This window comes from Rattus norvegicus, chromosome 10 (genome assembly GCF_021556685.1).
Source record: "Rattus norvegicus strain SHRSP/BbbUtx chromosome 10, alternate assembly SHRSP_T2T, whole genome shotgun sequence".
NCBI classification, from domain to species: Eukaryota; Metazoa; Chordata; class Mammalia; order Rodentia; family Muridae; genus Rattus; species Rattus norvegicus.
In genome coordinates, this window is record NC_141543.1 from 15,637,576 (window position 1) to 15,659,647 (window position 22,072).

The 22,072-nt window shown below is 46.4% G+C and overlaps 1 protein-coding gene across 11 annotated transcripts in view; it reads right to left on the minus strand.

Moving 5' to 3' along the window:
• Positions 1-6,923, minus strand: part of Rbfox1 (RNA binding fox-1 homolog 1) — a 1,541,605-nt gene extending 1,534,682 nt beyond the window's left edge. For all 11 annotated transcript variants that reach the window (XM_087571332.1, XM_087571337.1, XM_087571339.1 and 8 more), the window contains exon 1: positions 6,775-6,923. The gene's annotated coding sequence lies outside the window, so the exon portion shown is untranslated. The remainder of the gene's footprint in view (positions 1-6,774) is intronic.
• Positions 6,924-22,072: the final 15,149 nt, after the last annotated feature.

Genomic DNA, 22,072 nt, shown 5'->3' on the forward strand with positions numbered 1-22,072 from the left:
GGTGTCAAGCCTTGTCTCAAAAAACAAACAATACAACAAAACAATGTAGATGGTACCCAAGGAGGTTGGGGATGGACAAGCAGGGAGAGAGAAGGAATTGATTGAGAAAGGGAGGGAAAGAGTGAGGGATGGAGAGAGGGAGAGAGGGAGGGAGAGATACAGGGAGGGAGGCAAGAAGAAAGGGGGAGAATGAATTTAACTTTAAAGTGAAGGAGAACCACTAGGCAATGTGCAAGGTCTGTCTGGCCAAGTGTGTGCTCAGCACTCTGGAGTTTACCATCAGCTAACAGGGAGAATAGAAGGGACCACCCCTCAAGAGCCCATGGGATGAGCACACTGCAACAGAATCTGTGCAGTGAACTAGGAAGAGAGGGCCAGAATCTGAGAGGAGAGTAGGAAGGCAAATGTTTGGGGAGCAGAGGTAACCGTATGTCAGAAACTCCTTCACATGTAATACAGGGGTGTAGGTATTGTGCTTAGCACAGTCTGTACTGTGTGGGACGGATCTGGTGCAGGGGCCTTTTGTTCACCTTATTGCATAGGTAGTGGCAGAGATGAAATCCAAGGCTGTCAATAAAGAGACAAATGTGGAGTCAAGTTAGGGGATGGGGTTGATTGTCCCAGGTCGAAGCCCTACAGCAAAGCATATTCCACCTTCTAGGGTCAAGGAACAGCGTTATTTGCACTTGAGGCTCTCCAGAGGAATCAGTACATATTGGAAGAGCAGGTACAGTTCAGACCACGCAAAACAGTGATCTGAACAGGTGCTGCATCCTGTAAGAGCCTACAAGGGCAGTGACTGAAAAGCCCAGAACCACGGGCTCCTGCTCTCTGAGAACTCGTGGTGAGATGTCAACAGAAAGGACTGTGTTTTTGGTAGACTGCATTACTTGTTTTAAGAGAGTATTCCAAGACCAGCCAAGCAGGATAATGCAAATCTCCCCTTTCACACAATAAACTTAACTGGGAAATGGACTTCTTTTTTCCTATAAACTTAGACAAACAGGTAAGGTAGACAGATAATATATAGATGAATAGATGGATGATAGATACATAAGTAGGTTTATATAGGTAATAGGACAATAAACAGATGATAGATAGATAGATAGATACATAGATACATAGATACATAGATACATAGATACATAGATAGATACATAGATAGATGCATAGATACATAGATAGATGCATAGATACATAGATAGATGATAGGTAAATAGAACTAAAATAGTTGACAGAGAGATAAACAGATCATAGATAGATCATAGATAGTTGACACATAGTTGATAGATGATGGATGATAGATAATTGGTTGATAGATGATAGATATTATAGATACTTGATAGATAATAGAAGGTAGATAATTGAAAGATCATAGTTGATAGATGATACTAGATTATAGATAGATAAATAGATAGGTGATTGATAGATTATAGATACATAGATGATTGATAGGAGAGATGGACAGACAGATGATAGATATCATAGATACTTGATAGATGATAGAAGATGTAAGGATAGATAGATGGATAGACAGATACTTTTCTTCCTCTTTCTCATGTTAGAATTGTAACCAGGGTCTCACACGCGTGGAGCATGTGCTCTACAGCTAAGCTACACTGAAATCTCAGCCCCTATTCTCTCTCTAATGAGAAACTTGAAACCCAAAAGGAGGAGAAATAATACAATCTGGATACTTGGGTGTTGCTTGCTACATCGCCCTGCCATGACCTCTCTTGCGCTTCTGGAACTATAAGCCCAAAAAAAAACCCTTTCTCAAGAAAAAACAAAAAAACAAAACAAAAAAAAAAACAAACAAACCAAACCAAAAAAAAACAAACAAACAAACAACAACACCACCAACAACAACAACAAAAAAAACCTTTCTCCTCTACTTTTCCCTGGCCACGGTGTTATTGCCTCAGCAACATGAAAGTAACTAGCATAATATCTCAAGATCATTCATTAGACCCAATGTTGTTCATTCATCCAACCCCTGGGCCTTGGCACCGGCTCTCCAAGTCTCTATCACATTACTAGATTGAAACTTCTGTAACTTCTTTCATTATCCTGATGGAAGTGGGTATTTCCCCCTTAGAGAGATCACAAAGTTTCCACTCACAGGTCAAGAAAGTACCAGCTCTAACATGGGATGTTTTCTTAATTAATTAATAGGAAGGGATTATGTGGTCCTCTCCCGGCCACTGGGAAGACCTCAGCCACCCATATCTCTGTGTGCAGTGACCAGTGACAAGCTAGTTGTAGCTTGGAGCAACAATAGATGTGAAATATGAGGCAGTTGTCTTGCCTGTGACCTCATATGTCATTGGCAGTACAACACCCCAGGCTAGTCTGTGCTCACCACTGACGTCATCCCATCATCCTGGGTCCCCTTACTCTGAGGATCCATCACTGATTAATTCTTTAATTAAGGTTTCACGTGTTTCTGCCTTGGGGCAGTATTAAATAAGGAAGGTAGACATCGGGGAGAACTTTGTAGCTCCATTAAACATCTTTTTTAAATACCAGAGGGTAAACATGTATGCGGTGGACTCCCGGATAGTCCTCGAAGAGTCACTGAGACAGGAGTAATTTGGGGATCATGGTTGTTCTGTGATCCCCATGACAGGCACAGACAGTGCAAGTTACCAGGTGACCTTCAGAGCACATTCTCAGATTTCCAGAGTCTCGGCTAGTGGGAAATTGCTGTCTCCAGAGTGTTTCCTCTGTCAAATACAATCTCCTCTTGGAATGTGCTTGTTCCTAAACCCATGAGCTTAAAGGATATAAACGAATGGTTGAGCTTTTGGAAAAGGGAACCAGACATGTGTCCAAGCAGACTCATGTTTTGTGGTACAAAACTAAAGATCAGAAAGGAGTTTGATTAAAAGGAACAATAACAGGTTGTTTGCTTTTATTTTGTCTTATTGTTTTTTAAGATGCCTGTTTGTATTCTAATGAGAGAGGCGGGGAGGGTCTGAAGGGAGTTAGTGGATGGGAAACTGTGATCAGAATATACTGGATGTAAATACATCTATTTTCAATAAAAAACAAAACTCTAAAGAAGGACATGGACATGGGAATTGCAAAATGGAAAGATTTTTCAGTCTTCACTGTGTAGCCCAGGCTGACCTCAAAATTACAGTTCTTCTCAGCCTTTCCAGCGCCGACTACAGCTGTGCCCCAGCATGATGAACTCCAGTATTTTTTTATTTAATTTTATTTTTTTGAACTCAGTAGTTTTTAATATGGGCAAATTTACAGAGATCTTGTGTGATTATATTCTTCAAATTAGAAAAAAAATCTTAATGGCTTGGATGACTGGATCTGAAGGGGACAAGCCTGTTTTAAAGACTGAAAAAAATATCAGTGAGAAGATTCAGACAGCGTGTAATCAAACCTTGGAGAAAAATACACACAAACAAACCCACATACATGCACGCACACACACACATACACACCTACACCACACACAAACCTACACCACATACCACATACAGGCGACACACACACACCACATGCCACACATTGCATACACCACATTCACACATACACAGACATGAATCACACACCACATAAAACACACACACACACACACACACACACACACACACACACACACACACAGTGACTGGGCCTCTGACCAAGCTGGAGAGAGCAGGTGAGTGTCAGGGGCACAGTGTGCTCAAAGCTTGGTCTAGGATAGAAATCTCTGGAAGGATGGAGAAACTGGTCAAGACAGAATCAGGCTTTACCAAAACATCACTCAAATTGGTGATTAATGAATCACTGTCCCCAGACCTCAATAGGCACCTTCCTGCTCCCTGCTCCAAGAGTATGTATTCCTGATGCCTCCTGTCAGCCATGTTTGTCTTGAACTGGGGGAAGGCATCCCGAAGTCAATCCTGTAGGCAATGCTCTAAAACGCTGTGACATAGATGTCAGGACACAGTTCTGAGGCTCTGTGGTAGAGCTCTGCGGCCTGGCCTAGAGTCCACCACTGAGGGACTGGAAGCATGGCTCAGTTAGAGTCCCACAAATGTAGGACTGTGGGCATGTGCCTAGTGTTAGGAGACCTTTCTAGAATCTGCTACTGGGAGGCCAGAAGTATGTCTCCATGTTAAAGCCTCTTTCTAAAAGACTTCAGTGAGTGACGAGGGTGATGGCTCAGGGGTCCAGCAGTTGTACTGTGAATGCCTGGCTTCCATCCCAATACAATGGTGGCAGACGTGTGAACTGTGTTATATGCTCAAACAACAATGAAATAAGGGGGTTGAATCTGAACACGTTGGTTGGCTAAAGTATCATCTTGCACATTCTTCCTTTTGGTGGATGAGGGGTGACCATAATTCTGTTGTCACAGTTAGATCATGTTATAAAATCCCTTATTTCAACGTGGCAGGGTGTGAGTCATGGGATAAGTGCTGTAGAAAGCCACCTTTAACATCCCTTAATTCCACTGTTTTCAAAATACGTCCTGTGTCAGAGCAGTGAGTTCCCAATTAAAGAGGCGTGTTTCGTCCCCCCAGGGGGCAGGTGGTCTTCTCGAAACTGAGAGCAAAGAGGACATGCCACAGAAGCTGACCTTAGGTCCAGGTGCTTGTGGAAGCCACAAGCCAAGACCACCAACCACACAGCCAGTGGACAGCTGTCCCCAGTCCCAATGAAAAACCAGAGTAGAATAAGAAGAGAGCAGGGCAGAGGTAGGACTTGGGAGCTCAGGCAACCCTCCCAGCAAAGTTTGCTTCTTGTAATTCATCAGAGTTACTTTCATACGGAAGCTTCAAAGGAAATGGGTGTGCACACAGCAAGACACTGGGCTGGGTATGATGAGGCTTGAAAAGGAAAACAGTACAGATGCAAACAAGACAGAAAGGAAGAATGGGAGATGTCTATGAGTTAGGCACTTACCACATGCTAGGTCCTGCTCTGGGTCCTTCTTGCTTTATTTAATTGCCAGCTAAGGACAGAGCCATCACAGAGTCCCCACAGTGTAGTTGAATCAACAGCCACAGAGGTTAAAGAACTTGCCCAAGGTCACAGAGTTGTCAGGCAGCAAAGCCTCTGCTCTTCTGGGCTGCCACGCTCTACTCTGTAGACCCCGGATGTAGCTGGCCACCTTTCCATCCCAACTCAACAGACTGCAAAAGCTAATTTAGTGAAGACCCAAAGACCCCTGTACCTCTGCTGTTCCAGAGGAGGTCAAGACAGAGCTGGTCTCGCCGTCTGACTGGGTCTGTGTAGTGCTTGGACTGTCTGTGCTCAAGCTTTTACCTCTGAAGAAAAACTAAAAACTAAAAACTAAAAAAAGTCTTGGACCAAAATAAACCTGCCTGCGGCCCCAGCCAGGCCTCTGTGGTCACTTAAAAACTAAAAAGAATCGGCCTTTTATTGTTTATTTTCCTTGTTTTTTTTTTTCTTTTTCTATTTTGATAATGCAGATAAAGGACATGGGGAGGGGAAGGCAAACAGGACCAGGAAGGAGGAGAGCGGCAGTGGGTAGTGCTCTCTAAACTCAGCAGGAAGAGGCCAGGTCTGTTCCTTGCACATGATTTCAAAGTAAAAGCTAATGTGATTACAAAACACAACCCAAGTTGTAATTCATTGTGCACAGGCTCAAATCTATTCCAAGACTCCACTCCCATTTCCAAGTTCAAATGAGAAGACCCTTGGTTGGGAGTCATTTTCACAGAGTACCTGGTGAGGAGTTCTAAGCTGAGTGGAAGCTGGGCCCAATACCCTCTTCCCCAGTAGCTCTGGGCACACAGACAAGCAGGTACACCCTCTACTGGGACTTGCAGGGAGGTCAAAGTCTCCTGTTGTCTTTGACAGAGATGGCCGTGGCTCTAGGGTGAACTGGGACTGGATCTTCCCCTCCTGTGGCCAGCAGACACCTTCTGGGTACTGTGAGACACCAGGACCCCGAAACTGGGGCCTTGGAGGTTCCAGGATCTTCTTGGTCAGCCCCAGCCCCCGCCGGCCCCCGCTGGACATAGCCAGCCCAGATTTGCCTTTGCCTCCATACCCCTGGAGCTGAGAGACTAGCCAAGACTGGGGCGACCTCCCTGCCTGCTGTCCAAGACAGAGCTGAGATCTGAGTTCTCTCCCCTATGTGGCACCCAAAGAACTGGGGACTGGGGGTGGGGTGGGGTGGGGGGCATGGCCAGAGATCCAAATTCCAAGGTTTCCATGCTGCCCTCATCTTCTGGGGACCAAGACAGCTGGCCAAAAACACAGCTGTTCTCCCTCACCCAGCCTGTGCTTAACCGCTTCCCACTGGTGGTTTGGACTTCCAAAGGCCTTCCCACCATCAAGGTGCCTCCTCCATCTGACTTCCAGAGGGCTGTGAGATTGGGAGGCAGGCGGCAAAGAAACAGAATGTGCCCCCGATGTCCCTGGTAGTCCACCCAGGAGACCGAGTGACCCAAAGTGCGCAGCCAGGATACTGCCTCTGCCGCTGCCTCCCCTGGGACGCAATGGGAGGACAGAGGAGGCATCCTGGGAGTTTGGGAGGGATACTCTGGGACAAAGAAAGACAAGAAGGGAAAAGAGACAAGGTGTGGAGGTAGAATAGGGGGCTCATGGTTCGGTCCCTCTGCAGGGACGTGCCAAGAGATTGCTCCTCAAGCCCTGCAAAAGTTCTTGGTCCAGCACACCCAGAGTGGCGCTGGGAGGAGGCCACCTTTGGTGGAACCTCGGTTTTTCTTCCCTGGGATCCTTTGGGTTGGATCCGGATTAGGAAGCGCAAAAGCGGGCAACTCTGCCTGGACTTACCTAGAACTCCTGGCGAGCTTGGCAGTTGTTGCCTGCTCCTGGATTCAGGACCCCTGGATTCCTCAGTGCTCTGTGTGACCCCAGCCACGTTCAGCATCCGCCAGAGGCAACGAATTAGGATGTTGCCTTCTCTCACACCAGCTGGTCACAACTTCGCGGCAGGTCAGCCGCGCCCTAGAACTGGGCGCGGCGAAGGTCCAGACCACCCCTAAGGGAACCTGGTGTCCAAGGCCACCTGGTCTGAAGCGCAGGGGTTTCCGGGATCTGGAGATGAGATAGGTCCTCTCAGATCTGCCCTGAGCTGGAGGACGCTCGGAGTTGTCTGCTCCGGACGCCGGGGCGGGGCGCGCGGCTGTCCCCTCCAGATGCGATCTGCGCGACTCGCTGGTGGTTTCTCGGATCCGCGAGGCGCACGCGTGGGTCCTGAGGCTGGCAGAGCGCCCCCACTCTTCCGCGGGTGCAGCCGGGTCTGGCGCGATGCGAAGAGGGAGGAATTCCCCCTCGACTCTGAGTTCGGGCTCCCCTCCCAGCTACCTCGTACGGACCCCTATCTGAGGTAGCAGCCGCTGCGACTGACACTTCTGGACTCCAGACGGAGGAGGGTGGCGGCGGCTTGGCTCGCAGGGGGAACTAGAAAGGAGGTGACCTTCAAACCCCGCGCTCCAGGAGGCCGGGAGGAGGGGACCGGGTGACGCTGATTTGGGAGCAGCAGCCGTGCACTGGGTGGCCCGCCGGAGTGCTGGCAAGCTGGACCGGAGGGGAAGCAAAGAAGAGCGCAACCAACAATATCCAGATTAGAAAATAAACAAAGGAGAGCGGAGAGCTAGAAGAGCGCGAGAAAAAATGTGTGCATGTGTGTGCGAGTGCGTATGTGTGTCTCTCTGTGTGTGTGTGAGTGTGTGTGTGTTTCTGTGTGTGTGTGTGTGTGTGTGTGTGTGTGTGTGTGTGCCCGCGCGCGCGCGCGCGCGCGACAGGCAACGAGCAGCCGGGCTGGCGAGCCAAAAATAATCCCGAGCACCAGGGAGCGCCCCCTCCCCCTTCCCTCTCCGGCGCTGCCGCCGCGGTCACGGTCACGCGAGCAGCCTTGAATTCCAGCAGCCGCTGTGGGCAAGGGACTCAGTGCTCCCAGGCTCCTCTTCCTAAAGAGCACAAGGGGTGAAAGTTGCCTTCTAGACGGGGTGGAGCAATGAACACAAGTCCTTCGATTCATCCCTGCCTTCCTCTTCCCAAAGTGGGTTTGCTCAACCAGCACCTGAATGAGCTCTCCATCCTGAGCGCCTCCCCCTTTCCCCTGTAAGAAGCGTAGGAAAAGGAATCTTGGAAGAAGGCTAAGGGTATGGAGCTCCCTTGCCCTGGTCCACTTCTGTTCGAAGAAGTTTCTAGCGAATGCTTAAATCTCTCTGCCTGGTGGAGATGGAGCCCTAGTACTGAAACAAAAAGTTACACCCACCTGGCTAATCTCCACCGCTGAGAGGCAGGCCTGGTCTGACCCAGCCTGTGCCCTGAGCAGCCTTCTCTTCTTGGTGGGCAGACGTTGCCTCTGGGTCTAGGGGCTGGGGTTTGTCCTCTGAGCAGCTAGCTTCCTGGTTTGCCTAGGCCTTCCTAGAACTCCACTCACTCATGCTACATGTGTTGCTTACGTAGTCTTCACTGTCATCTCAACAAGACACAAATCTGCCCATTTCACATGTTGGAAAGTTGAGGGATCAGAAGCTAAAGCAGGGCTTCTTGCGCCCTCCCTGGACTTCCCAGCCAGAAACTATTACTCTGTTTTCCTTTTCTTTCTGTTCTTCCTTCCACCTGCTCTTTTCCCCTTCCCTCTCTTTCTGTTTCATTTCCTCTCACCTGCCTTCCTTTTCCCCCTTCCTTCCTCCCTTCTCTCTTTTCTTTCTTCCTCTTTCCCTCCTCTTCCCCTCTCTTCCCCCTCTTGATCCTAGATTTTCTTTCTCATTTTCTGCCTCCCTTCTCTCCTTCTTTCCCTTTCCCTTCCCTAATTTCTCTCTTTCACTTCTTTTCTCCCTCCTGCCTTCCTTCTTTCCTTCCTCTTTTCTTTCTTCCAGATCTTCTCCTCCCCCTCTTTCTCTTTCCCCTCCCTTTTTCTCTCCCTCCCTTTCTCTCTCCCTCCCCCTCCCCTTCCTTCCTTCCCCCTCCCCTTCTCTCCCATTTACATTTCAAATGATTTTGTTACACAATAAAATCCTCCCTGAAGCCTGCCCTAACATTTGCTGGAGATCACCAAGTCCTCTGCTGGGATCCAGGATCCCCCTGGGCAGGTCTACCTCATTTCCTAAGGAAGCCACCCTACCACCCTGCAGAAGAGCTTAGGTAAGGTCAGATTCCATCATGGGCCCCTGACCTGAGGTTCTTGCTCACTTCCTAGTTTCTAGGTTGACATGAAGCAAGGCCCACGCCCCCTGTGTTCCTCTGGATGTCCCCAGAGTGAATGGCCTTAGGGCTTCGTCAATGGCAGACTCACTAGTCTCTACATCTCTACATCACATTATTGTTTTAATAATAATAATAATAATAATAATATTTCTACAGTTTCCTTCCACGTCTAAGAAACATAATGTTCTGCTACTCCCAACCACCAACTTATTAAAACCACCCAATTTGAAGTTACAGTTATTTGAGAACATAACCTTGCAAACTCGACAGTGTGGTCCCTATCTCCGGCAATAGCTATTTGCAGAGTTTGGGTTGTGTTTGACCACAAGCTTTCTCCAAACTCTCTCCAGTAATATTATATGCGTATGCACACAACTGTGTTTTTCTTCCTCATAGTCTCTTATCCTCCCCAGAAAGCACAAAGAAGCCATAAATCCAGGTTAGTAACATCGTAATCATTTCCCCCCAGAAACTGTTTGCATTGGGAGAGCGGCTGAATTTAAATGTAATTGTCTAGCCATACGGGGAGATGCCATGGCTTGTAAAAGAAGTATTCTTGACTTAAAGGTAAATTATCGATAATGGGAGAAGGAGTAAGTGGCAGCTAACGGGGAGTTCTGTTGAACTGCCTCTCTGTGCTCCTGTACTGAGGCTCTGAGAGGAAGATACAGCCCAAGCACTCAAGGCAGAGACTCTGCCTGTTGCTTCACTAAAGGGGCAGTGAATAAACCGATTTATTATTGTTGATACATAATTTTACAAGAATCAATGAGAGAAACACTACCAATCCAAAAGTCAAGATCAGTTTGAATCTGTTCTGATTTATTTATTTGGGAGTAGAAATGGGTTTCGATATATCAGTAACAAAGGTCAGAGGTAACTACTGATGCTTGCCTTGCTACTGGGCTTAAGAAAATTTATTAAAAGCCAGGCAGATCACATCTGTAATCCCAGCATTATAGAGGCAGAATTAGGGGCAGGGGCAAGGGCAGAGGCAGAGGCAGAGGCAGAGGCAGAGGCAGAGGCAGAGGCAGAGGCAGAGGCAGAGGCAGAGGCAGAGGCAGAGGCAGAGGCAGAGAGGCAGAGGCAGATTGAGGCCAGCCTGTTAAACAGCTTTATATATAAAGCTCTATATAAGGAGAAAAGAAAGAAAGGAGAGTGAGACAGAGAGACAGGGAGGGAGGGAAGGAAGGGAGGGAATGGAGGAAGGAAGGAAGGGAGAGAATGGAGGAAGGAAGGAGGGAGAGAGGGAGGGAAAGGAAGGAGACAGCCACTACAATTTAAAATAAAATTAGTGTCACCATCCCAATAGCACACCATCATTCTACTTGTCTGGGCATCACAGGTTACTGCATTTTCACAGTGACCTGTCCAGTTGCAGACAGAAAGTATTTTAGTCACATCTGTGTTTAGACTGAAAAGTCATGGGAGGTGCTGAATGGACAGCTCCTCGGACTACCTAAGGGGACAGTCCCCCCAGCTATGGTTGCAAAGAACGGGGAAGCTCTGGCTCCTCCTACTGGTCAAGGAAAGTATTGTCCGTTTGGTATAGTGGAAGCAAAAGTTTAAAACGCTTTCTTTCAGAATTGAGAAAGATAGTAAGAGGTCAGGAAGTTGGAAGAGTGGGAGGAGGAAGAGAGGGGAGGACAGGGAGGAGGTGGGAAAGAAAGAGGAGGGAGAAGGGAGGAAGAGAAGGGAGGAGGGAGTGGGGGAGGAAAGGAAAGAAAGAAGGAAGGGGAGGTGAAGAGGGAGGGGGATGAGGAGGAATTTTCAGCCTCATCCTTAACCAATCAAGGTCGCAAATTTCATCATTTCAAATTTTAACTTTGAATTCTGCTCCTCCTTGTCTTCCTGCCAGGTCTGCAGCCCTGAAATGAGACCCCAGCCTCTCGGCTACATGGTTTTCTTTCTGGCTCTGTGACCCAGGTATGCTTTTCTTTGGATGGCCTCTGCATAGGTTGGTCCTCCATCCTGGAACATCATGCAGACTCCTTCTGCCCCTTCGTATGTTCTAATCATCCATTAGGACACCACAGTCTTCCCCTCAGAATTTCCTGCTGGGTGAAGCCTCTCAACTCCTTGCAAACTCCTATAATGCCTGCATTTAACTGGACCAGTTTATTGAAAATTCTGTTTTTTGTCAAGGAAGCAGAATGGCCCACAATGCCAAAGACTTGTCACTGAGAGTGAAGGGCCAGATACATGTTAAGTTCAATAAATGTTGTGCCCTGCCATAGGTTACATTGTAACTGGGCCCGCCACAGAACCTGGGACTCACCAGTGTGATTAGACGCTTGCCAGAAAGCCACGGAAATCTTTTCCTCTCTTTTCTCTCTTTTTCTTCCTTCCCCTATGTTAGAATTCCAAGCATGCACCATTCCTGGATAGTTACATGGGTGTTGGGGGTCTGAACTCAGGTCTACATGCCGAGCATTTGACCCATAGGGTCATCTCCCACAGTCCTTGCCACCATCTAATGTTCATGTTTCTCCTGGGAACCCTCCTGGACACAAATTAGATACCATCTCTGTTTGTAGTCTGTCAAAAGAAAAGGGCATGGCAAGATACAATCACAATGATTTTCCTGGAAATGACCAACTTAGAACCAGGCACAAGTTTCTGAAGGAGATGACTCCAAACAGACAAGGTAAGCGAGAATCACATGAGGAGCTGGGTCAAGGGCAATCCTAGAAAAGGGAGATCTGTTCAGTAGGGAGAAGCATGGTGAGCACAAGGGACTGAAGGTGCTAGGGAAGGCAAGGCATGAGGATGAGGATGCAGATGAGCATGGGGGCCAGAGAGTGAGTCCTACAGTTCCACTTGCTTTGCTGCCAGGCTTTGGCCAAGCATCTTTCTCTCACCAAGACTCCCCATCACCTGGATTCCTTTCTACACGCTGTGCCCAGTGAATTCCAGGGATGAGTTACTTACTCCCAACCCCTGTGAGATGTTAAGTACGGTAGAACATTGGAAGTGCCTTAGGATAGGAAAATGATTGGAAAGATTATCCAATTATCCCTTGTAAGGATGCTTTTCCACACAGAGGAGAGGATGCTTGCTCAGAATCTTTTATAAGAACCTCCAGGTTCATAAACTGCAGCCAAGACCTGCTTTGCCTTGGGTTCTCAGACCCAAAGTTAAGCTGAAATATTTGTGTCTTTTAACTAAGGAACTAATTAGAACAATCTGAGGACCACCAGGAGACAGACCAGACCTTATATTCCCTACTCCCCGCTCCAGACCTGAGGCACATGATAGATACTGGATAACTAAGTGTCATTTGGTTGAACTTGCCCACTGTCTATCATGTAGCTCAGGATTCTAATGTTAAGCCAGGCATCTGGAAAAACTCTCTCTCTCTCTCTCTCTCTCTCTCTCTCTCTCTCTCTGACATACATATTTCATGCTGTTTTAAAAGATCTTTGAAGTCCATCAACGTGGCTGAACAGGTTAAAGGTTCTTGTTGTTAAGGCTTAAGGACCTGAGTTCTGCCCCAGGTTCCACAAGTGAAAGGAGCGACCAACTTCTGTAGGTTGCCCCCTACACACACACACACACACACACACACACACACACACACACACGCACATACACACACACACCCCACTAAGTGTAATTTTAATTTTTAAAGAAGATGCCATTGAAATAGTGAGCATAGGAGATTCCCCCCCTCATCCGTCTCCTTGGTCTCCTCCCTTTTCCTGCCCTGCTCACCCTAACAATGGTGAAGCACATACTGAGGCTGGCCTTGGGAGGCGTCTGAGCTGCCACACAAGCATGCGAGCTGTAGTTCATGTCAGCAGAGATCACGTGAACGCTGTGTGGGTAGGTGGCTCATCTTTCATTCCACCTTCTGTAAAGCAAAAAAGCAACATCAATAGGATAAAATGGCGGTCTCCAGGACGGGAAAAGAGCTTCACCAACCCTATAGCCCACAGAGAGCTGATACTGAAAATAGAGAAGAACCCAAGAAGTTAGACATCAACAGGCCAGCTAGCCCAATTAAAAAATGGAGTACAGAACTAAACAACAGAGGACTCTGTAATGGCTGAGAAACACTTAAGGAAACTTCGACATCCTTAGTCATCAGGGAAATGCAAATCAAAGTGACTCTGGGAGAAGAATGCTTCACTCCTTCTTTAAAAGGGGAACAAGAATACCCTTGGCAGGGAATAGGGGGGCAAAGTTTAGAACAGAGGCAGAAGGAACAGCCGTTCAGAGCCTGCCCCACATGTGGCCCATACATATACAGTCACCCAATTAGACAAGATGGATGAAGCAAAGAAGTGCAGGCCGACAGGAGCCGGATGTAGATCGCTCCTGAGAGACACAGCCAGAATACAGCAAATATAGAGGCGAATGCCAGCAGCAAACCACTGAACTGAGAACGGGACCCCCATTGAAGGAATCAGAGAAAGGACTGGAAGAGCTTGAAGGGGCTTGAGACCCCATATGAACAACAATGCCAAGCAACCAGAGCTTCCAGGGACTAAGCCACTACCCAAAGACTATACATGGACTGACCCTGGACTCTTACCTCATAGGTAGCAATGAATATCCTAGTAAGAGCACCCAGTGGAAGGGGAAGCCCTGGGTCCTGCTAAGACTGAACCCCCAGTGAACTAGATTGTTGGGGGGAGGGCGGCAATGGGGGGAGGATGGGGAGGGGAAGCCCATATAGAAAGGGAGGGGGAGGGGTTAGGGGGATGTTGGCCCGGAAACCGGGAAGGGGACTAACAATGGAAATGTAAATAAGAAATACTCAAGTTAATGAAGATAAAAACAAGTGACTCTGGGGTTCCATTTTACATTGGCTAGAATGGCTAAGATCAAAAACAGCTCTTGGTGGAAAGGACATAAAGCAAGGAGCACTGTGTTCTGCCTCTCCGGGGGCTGCCAGACACCACCTCACAGTAGCTCAGAGAAAGCAGGGCAAAGTTGGAAACAGGGAGTCCACAGGCCCTGTTTCCCTTCGGGGCATCACACACCACTGCAGGCAGGACTGGAAGAGGAAAGTGGGGTCTGGGATGGATATGTGATTCCTGGTCTTGTCTCTGGGTACCCAGGCACAGCCAGCATACCATCTAGAGAAGCAGAGACAGGGGTCTGAGGTCCTCATTTCCTTTCCCAGCTTCTGTTCTCCAGACAGGAAGAAGAAAGCAGAGCCAGCTTTAGGTGAGCAGAGACGAGCAGGATCTGGTCAGATTAGATGAGTGGTGAGTACCAGAGGAGAGGGAGAAACCTCCTTTGGGAGTCTTTGGTGCAGTTCTTTTGTGGTCTTTAATGAACCAGTTCTCTGAGACAATGCTTGCTTGTTTATATTGCTTTAACCAGGGGTGGATGTGAACACATATACACTAGTTGGGGTAAACCATGGTTTATATACTTCTTGGGGGAAGGGTATGAGAATATCCAGGCGGGGAAGGTCATTGTCTGAAGGTTAAGGCTATCTAGACATCTCATTAGAATGGAGAAGAACTCCAGGTCCCATGCTATGTGAGTGCCTGTAATCCTCTCAGTGGGGTGTCAGCGTTAGGTATTCCAGAGCAGGAACAGAGACAGGTAGGGAGCAGCTCCGCTCCTACTGTTCTCAAATCCCTGAGACACCCAAGGTTTGATCACTCAACCTCACCAGTTTTTAAGCCCATCTGGTGGCATAGCCCACTTTCCCTACACAAGAGGAATGGTCACTCCTCCATTACTGGTGGGAATATAAACTTGTACAACTGCTTTGGAAATCTATTTGGTGGTTTCTCAGAAAAGTGGGAATACCTTTACCTCAAGAGCCATCTATCCCACTTCTAGGCATATACCCAAAAGACAGTCTACCATACCACAAGGACACTTTCTCAACTATGTTCATAGAAGCTTTATTTGTAATAGCTAGAAACTGGAAATGTCCTATATGTCCCTCCACTGAAGAATGCATAAACAAAATGTGGTACATTGACCCAATGGAATATTACTCAGCTATTAAAATCAATGACATCATGAAACTTGCAGGCAAATGCATGGACCTAAAAAAATATCCTGAGTGAAGTAACCCAGACCCAGAAAGACAAACATGTTATGTATTCAGTTAAAAGTATAAAGTGCAGGATAACATGCTACAATCCACAGACCAAAGAAGCTAAGTAACAAGGAGGACAAAAGAGAGACGCTTGAATGTCCCAAGAGAAGGGGAAATAAAATAGACATGAGGGGTGGATAGAGGGAGGAGACTGGGTAAGAGGGGGTTAGGGAAAGGAACACAGGGGATCAAGTGTGAGGAGGACTGAGGGAGAACTAATCAGTGTGGATGGGACATCTCTGGGTTGAGCTAGAAACCTAAGACAACGGAAACTCCCAGGAATCTATGAGGGTGACCCTAGCTAAGACTCCTAGCCTTAGGGGTTATGGAACCTGAAACGTCCACCTCCAGGCAAGACTTCCAACGGAGGGATGTGGACACCGTGGATACCAACCAAGCCACCACAAAACCCTCAACACACAATTTTTCCTTTCTACAAGATGTGCAGGGATAAAGAGGAAGCACAGGGGTGGGGGAGGGAGGGAGGGAGAGAGGGAGGGAGGGACGGAGAGAGAGAGAGAGAGAGAGAGAGAGAGAGAGAGAGAGAGAGAGAGAAAACCGCTGACACTATTAATGATATTCTGCTGCACTTGCAGACAGGAACCAAGCATAACTGTCATCTGAGAGGCTTCACCCAGCAGCTAATGGAAACAGATTGAGAGATCCACAGTTAAACATCAGGGGAAGCTTGAGGAACCCTGTGTAAGATTAGAAGGGAGGACTGAAAGAACCAGATAGGTCAAGGACACCACAGAAAACCTATAGAATCAACTAAACTGGGCCCATAGGGACTCACCAAGACTGAACCACCAACCAGAGAGCAAGCTGGAATGAACCAAGGCCCTCAGCACATCTATAACAGATTGCAGCTTGGTCTTCATGAGGGACCCCTAACAAGCAGAACATGAGCCGTCTCTTACTCTGTTGCCTACTTTTGTATCTGTTTCCCAAAACTGAGCTGGCTTATTTATCCTAACTAGAAGATGAATCTATTCCTGCTGCAATATGTTTTGATATACATAAGACACCTAACTTTCTCCTAAGAGATAGGGAGGGAGTGGTGTGGTGAGGAGAGTGAGACAGACAGACTGGGAGGAGAGGAGGGGCACAGAGCTACAATTGGTATGTAAAGTAAATAAATTCATTAATGAATGAAAAATAAAATAAAAATAAAAAGCTCTGTGTTTAAACCAGGCTACACACAGGACACACCTAGCAGAATCACAATAAACTTTAACATCAATAAAGTGAGTTCAATGTTTAAAAAAGAAAAGGATTATTGCTATGTCCAATATGAAAGCCCTAGGAAATAAATAATATTGTTTTTCTTTAAGATGGTTTGGGTACAGTTGCAGCAATTACACTTGTCAAACACCTAGGACCACTCAAGAACAGAGCCAATGCTAAGGGTGACAGAATGAGCAAGAACAAAGAATTGGGGTATTCATACTCCCAGGGGGCCCCTGAGTAGACCACTGTCCCATTCCCCTGCTGTGGCTCTCTCTGTTCTGTGTGATAGACACATCCTCTCCACTTACTGTGCATGTTTGTTGAGAGATCTGTGTGCTCTAAATCAAGGGTTCTCCGATACAACAACACTGGTATCTTGATCAGGATGACCCTTTAAGATAGCCCAGATGGAGCCGATCACCACGCACTGTGGGATGCTCAACAGTGGGCTGAAGAACCCTCTGATGATCACGGTAAGAGCCATGGAGGGGGAGGAATGTGACAATGGCCTTGTTGGCACAAAGTTTATCCCATAAACAGGGGGTGAGATACTCAGTGCCTGTGGTGGTTTGAGTATGCTTGTCCCATAGGGAGTGGTATTATTAGGAGGAGTGGTCTTGTTGGAAGAAGTGTGTCACTGCAGGGGTGGGTGGACTCTGGAGGTCTCTTCCTATGCTCACACTCTACCCGCTGCAGAAGAGGCCTTCCCCTTATCTGCCTAAGGATACCAGTCTCTCCTGGTTGCCTTCAAATCAAGATGCAGAACTCTTAGCTCCTTCTCCAGCAGGGTGTGTCTGCCTACACCCTGCCATGCCTCCCATTGCGATGAGGATGACTGACCCTCTGAAACTGTAAGTCAGCCCCAATTAAATGTCCTTCTTCGTAAGAGTTGTCCTGGTCATGGTGTCTCTCCCCAGCAATGGAAGCCTAACTAAGACAGCACCTCTATAAAAAGCTGAGGTGGTAGCATGAACTTATAATCCCAGCAGTGGATAGATAGGGAGGATCTCAGGGCCTCATTGGCCAGTTAGCCTAGACTAATTGATGCCTCAGGCCAGCCTCCCAAATAAGGAGAAAAGGGAGGACATATAAGGTTTATTTCTTACACACACACACACACACACACACACACACACACAAACACGCACATGCACACGCACACGCATGCACGTACACATGAATGCACATGTATGTGTGTACAATACACAAATAAACAATAAATAAATAAACAAGAACAGCCTCCTATGCCAGGCACCCAGACCTCTATTCACATCCCTGCTGAGTCTGCTTCACAATGCCGTAACAGGTTCTGTTATCTTCCTCTTTACACAAGGAGATAGAATCCGGAGAAATAAAAATCACCAAGCCATCAAGCAACTTCTTCAGAATCAGCTCAGCTCAGTCCTGACTGCTGTCGCTCATCATGGAATCTGAGTGACATCACTCAGTAACGGACCCACTCATGTTAAGTCTTTAGTCATGTGAAGTCTGGGGTGAATTCCACACTGTGGATCCCCACTAGGGTCATCTATTTGATTTTATATAGTGTTTTGCCAGCACAATAGTACAAAGTGATGAGTTTCACTGAGACATATTTATTAGATGATTAAGGAATCAAAGGATGTTGACTGTGTTCACCCAACATTAACTTCTCATGTCCCAACTTCTCCCTCTTGTTAATCTCTTCCCCCTTTTTAAAATAATCTCACTTCTACTTTCATGTATAAATAAATACATACATATGCACATATATGCATACATATATCTATACTTGGATACAGCAAAGAGTAAACTCCACTCCTTGAACAATATTCTAGCATCTCCAGTTTTCTCGGACAGAGAGTTCCACACTGTCTCCATGGCTCTCACTATTCATTTATGAATGCACTGATGTTACATAGGGTCTTCTAGAAGTGGGCCTTCAGAAGAGCATTTAAGCACAGGAGGTGAATATGAGAGAGGAACCCATGAGGGGAAAGTGATACATGAAAGGACTAGAATCCAACACAAGCCAACACAAGCGTGTGATAGGATGTTTCAGCAATGCACTGTGGCCTTGGCAGTTCCCCTCTTCTCACATCTGAGCAAATCAACATCCGCTTCTTTGAGTTTCATTCTGGGCTGAGTGCTCAGTCAATGTCAGATGACATCTACCAACAAAGACAGCATCTTCACCACGACTGGAGCACAAACAGAGCTGACTACCATTCACCCCTCAAAGGAAGGGTATCATTAGTCTACATACAGGTTGGATGATGAGTTAGTTCAATGCCAACTTTCTTCCATGCTATGTACTAAAGTTATGACATGCCTTCATAGAACTTGGTATAGTGAAAATAAAGAATCTTTGGGAATTTAATCCATACCTTGCTGTGTGTGTTACACCCAACTGAGAGAAGCCCTGTGGGGGAAGATAGCGCCCTTCTACTTTCCATCTCACAGAAAAAGAGACAAGCACAGAAAAAAGATAATTTATTTTAAAGATCACAAACTTAAACTCCAGACCCCAGGTTTAAATCTTCCACATCTGATATAAGGATTTCACACTGCATGTCCAAAATCTCTCTATACATATAGGTATTCAAAGCTCAATGAGACAGAAAAAAACACATAAATATTTAAAGATTTGCAATTATTATTATTAATATTATTATTATTATGTGTAAGCATGTTTTGCTTACACATATGTATGTCTGTGTACTGCATGTCTGCCTAGTTCCCACAGACTACAAGAGGCCATTGGGTCTCCTGGAATTGGAGCTAAAGATGGCTGTGAGCCACCATGTAGATGTAGATTGTACCCAAGCCCTTAGGAATGACAGATAGCTGAGCCATCTCAGTCCCTAATATATATACACATGACTCTAGATGCCCCCAAAGCCAGAATAGAGTATTATATCCTTTATAGTTGGAGTTACAAGTGGTTTTGACCCACACAATGTGGGTTCTGGGAACTGAACTTCATTCCTCTGCAAGATAAATACATGCTTCAAACTGCTGAGCCACCTGTCTGGCCCCATAAACATGTAAGTAATACCAATGCTCCTCCCAAAAACATCATTTGAAAAATATCCCAAATTCTGCTCTGTGTAGTTTCACCAAAAATCAGGCATGAAGGTTAAAATCAAGACTTCTCAAGTAAAAAAAGTCTCAAGTCAATGAGGTGTTAATAGTTAATGAATTTATAATCAGAACAGAAAAAGGTTTTCCCTGAATGTACTAACATTGTAGAGGGGAAAATTCTCTGTGTCTTAGCAACACGGGGTATAGGGGATCGATTTCTTACAAATGCACTTCATTTTCAGTCTCACTCATTTTATTACAAATGGATAAGTAAAGACACTGAAGCCATTTAGAATGAAATATGCAAGCCCGCTAAGAAGAATGTGCACAGGCAGTGGTTACTGGTGGCTTATAGATAGTCTGCGCAGTTAGAGATCTATAAATCACGGTCAAACATGCATTACTGCGCTCACCATTTGCACATACATTATTTCTATTTAGCCCTCCTTCTCCAATTAAGAGGTATACATCTCTAAAGAAAAGAAATCACTGGGAAACTTCTTAAGAACACATTGAGGGTGATCTGAGGAAATATGAGTGCATGGCCAGGTTTGTGGATGCTGAACTCTAACACTCCTGCAGGCTCCAGGACAGGCGCTGAGTGAAAAGTGCACCCCACTCCAAGAACTGAACTGCAGCAAGTCTAGCTTACTCTAGCAGAGTATCCCACACTACAGGCTCAGATCCAAGTATGTCAACTAAGACAATAGGCATGAGGAGAGTGGCTCCTGCAACAGTGGAGGATTCTTGGGAGTGTGTGAGTAAACAGTGCCATGTCTTGGTGACATGAATACAGTGGAGTCAAACGATCGCAGACAGTTGGTAGGAAGGGGCACATATAGGAAGCCGAATCCAGTGACCATAGAGTTCTTGGGTGGAGTATGGGCAGAATAGAATCTAGTGATCACAGAATGTTAGGTTGTCAGCATTGAGAAGTGCACACTCTGTATGGGTCTCAAGGTAGGAAGCAACTGTGTAACTTCTGGTAGGAGGAAGGGGAAACTACTGGCTTTACAAACAGTGCTGCTTACATTCTTATAAAGAATGAAGACCTCAGGTCTCTCTCTACCTATAAAATTTCATTGTGACAGATGCAAATGTCTAAAGTCAACCCATGTTCAGGGCACAGAATAGTCATCTGAGATGTCTATCAAAACTCAGATCCGTGGTCCACCCTAGAGACTGAGATTCAGTAAATCTAGAGGCAAGGTCAGGATCCAAATTACACAGACACCATTGCAATCATGGTTAGGCTTCTGGAGATGCCAATTCTTGTCCCAGGAAGGCAACCCAGAGCCAGTCAAGTCTGGCTAAATACTGTTGTCTGATCAGAGCCCTGATTGTCTCAAAGATGAGGAAGGTGGTTTCCACGTGAGGTACATCTGCAGTTGGTGGTAAGTGATTGTGTAGGCATCTCTGTCCTCTACAGCTCTGTCTTAGAGAGTTTGGGGTAACAACAGCCCTTCCATTGGCATTGTCAGGTATCATCGATGTGGCAATGGCAAACACTCTTTTACAGTTGTTATAAAGGAAAATGAGGCATACATTGGACACTGTAGAACATATATATATATATATATATATATATATGTTCTTGCATCCCTCTCTATATTTCACTCTATAAAGCATTTCCCAGGTATTAGCCACCATCCGTGGGCTGACACAAGAAGGGGGGACCATTGAGAGAGACAGTCAATGAAAAGGCCATCAGTCTATTTGATTTCACTCCCTCTCTCTGCTTTGATGCATCTCTGTGTTCTAAAGCTCCAAGATGAGCTTGCTTGCTGTTATTCCGTCAGGCAATTAAGCGACTTGGCAATAAAAGCAACCACTTTTTTTTCCCCTGGACTCGTTCACAGAGAATACAGAACAGCACAGGACAGATGTTGAACCAAGACGTAAGTACTTTTCTGAACACACTTCTTGTTGCCAAAGCTAAATGGTTTGCCAGAGCATCGATTCCAGAATCCTCCTTCTCTCCTGGGATCTTTTCCCACCCATTAAGCCCTCCTTCTGCTCCCCCTTCATGTGTTCTGGCCACCAGAGTAAGGATGTTTCGAGGTATTCTTACATGAACCCACCCTTCTGCCTTAATCCTTGCTCTGCCTGAACCGAGTTCCTATTTGAGTACACCTGTCATTTCTAAGCTTAGCTTAACCCCTGCCCTGCTGCACTGGCTTTCCCCATACACACCATGACACTGGAGCACTGGGCTTTCCTCTTCTTCACTGTTGACCTTCAAGGTCATGCACAGTCCCAAATCTCCATTTCGACCTATGTAAATTGCTTTTCTCAACTATATCCCTAACAAGTCAACTGAACAGAGGAGATGTATATTCTGCTACGGAGGGTACAGTCCATGATGATGGGAAAGGCATGTCTTCAGGAACATCTCACAGCTGTGGAGTAGCTGTGGCGAGCATGTGGAAAACATGAGGCTGCTTGCTTACATCTTGACTGATAGGCAGCATAGAGACCATTCAAAAGTGGAATCAAGCTGCAACCCCAAAGGCCCGTCCCTCAATGACACACTCTCTTCAGTAAAGC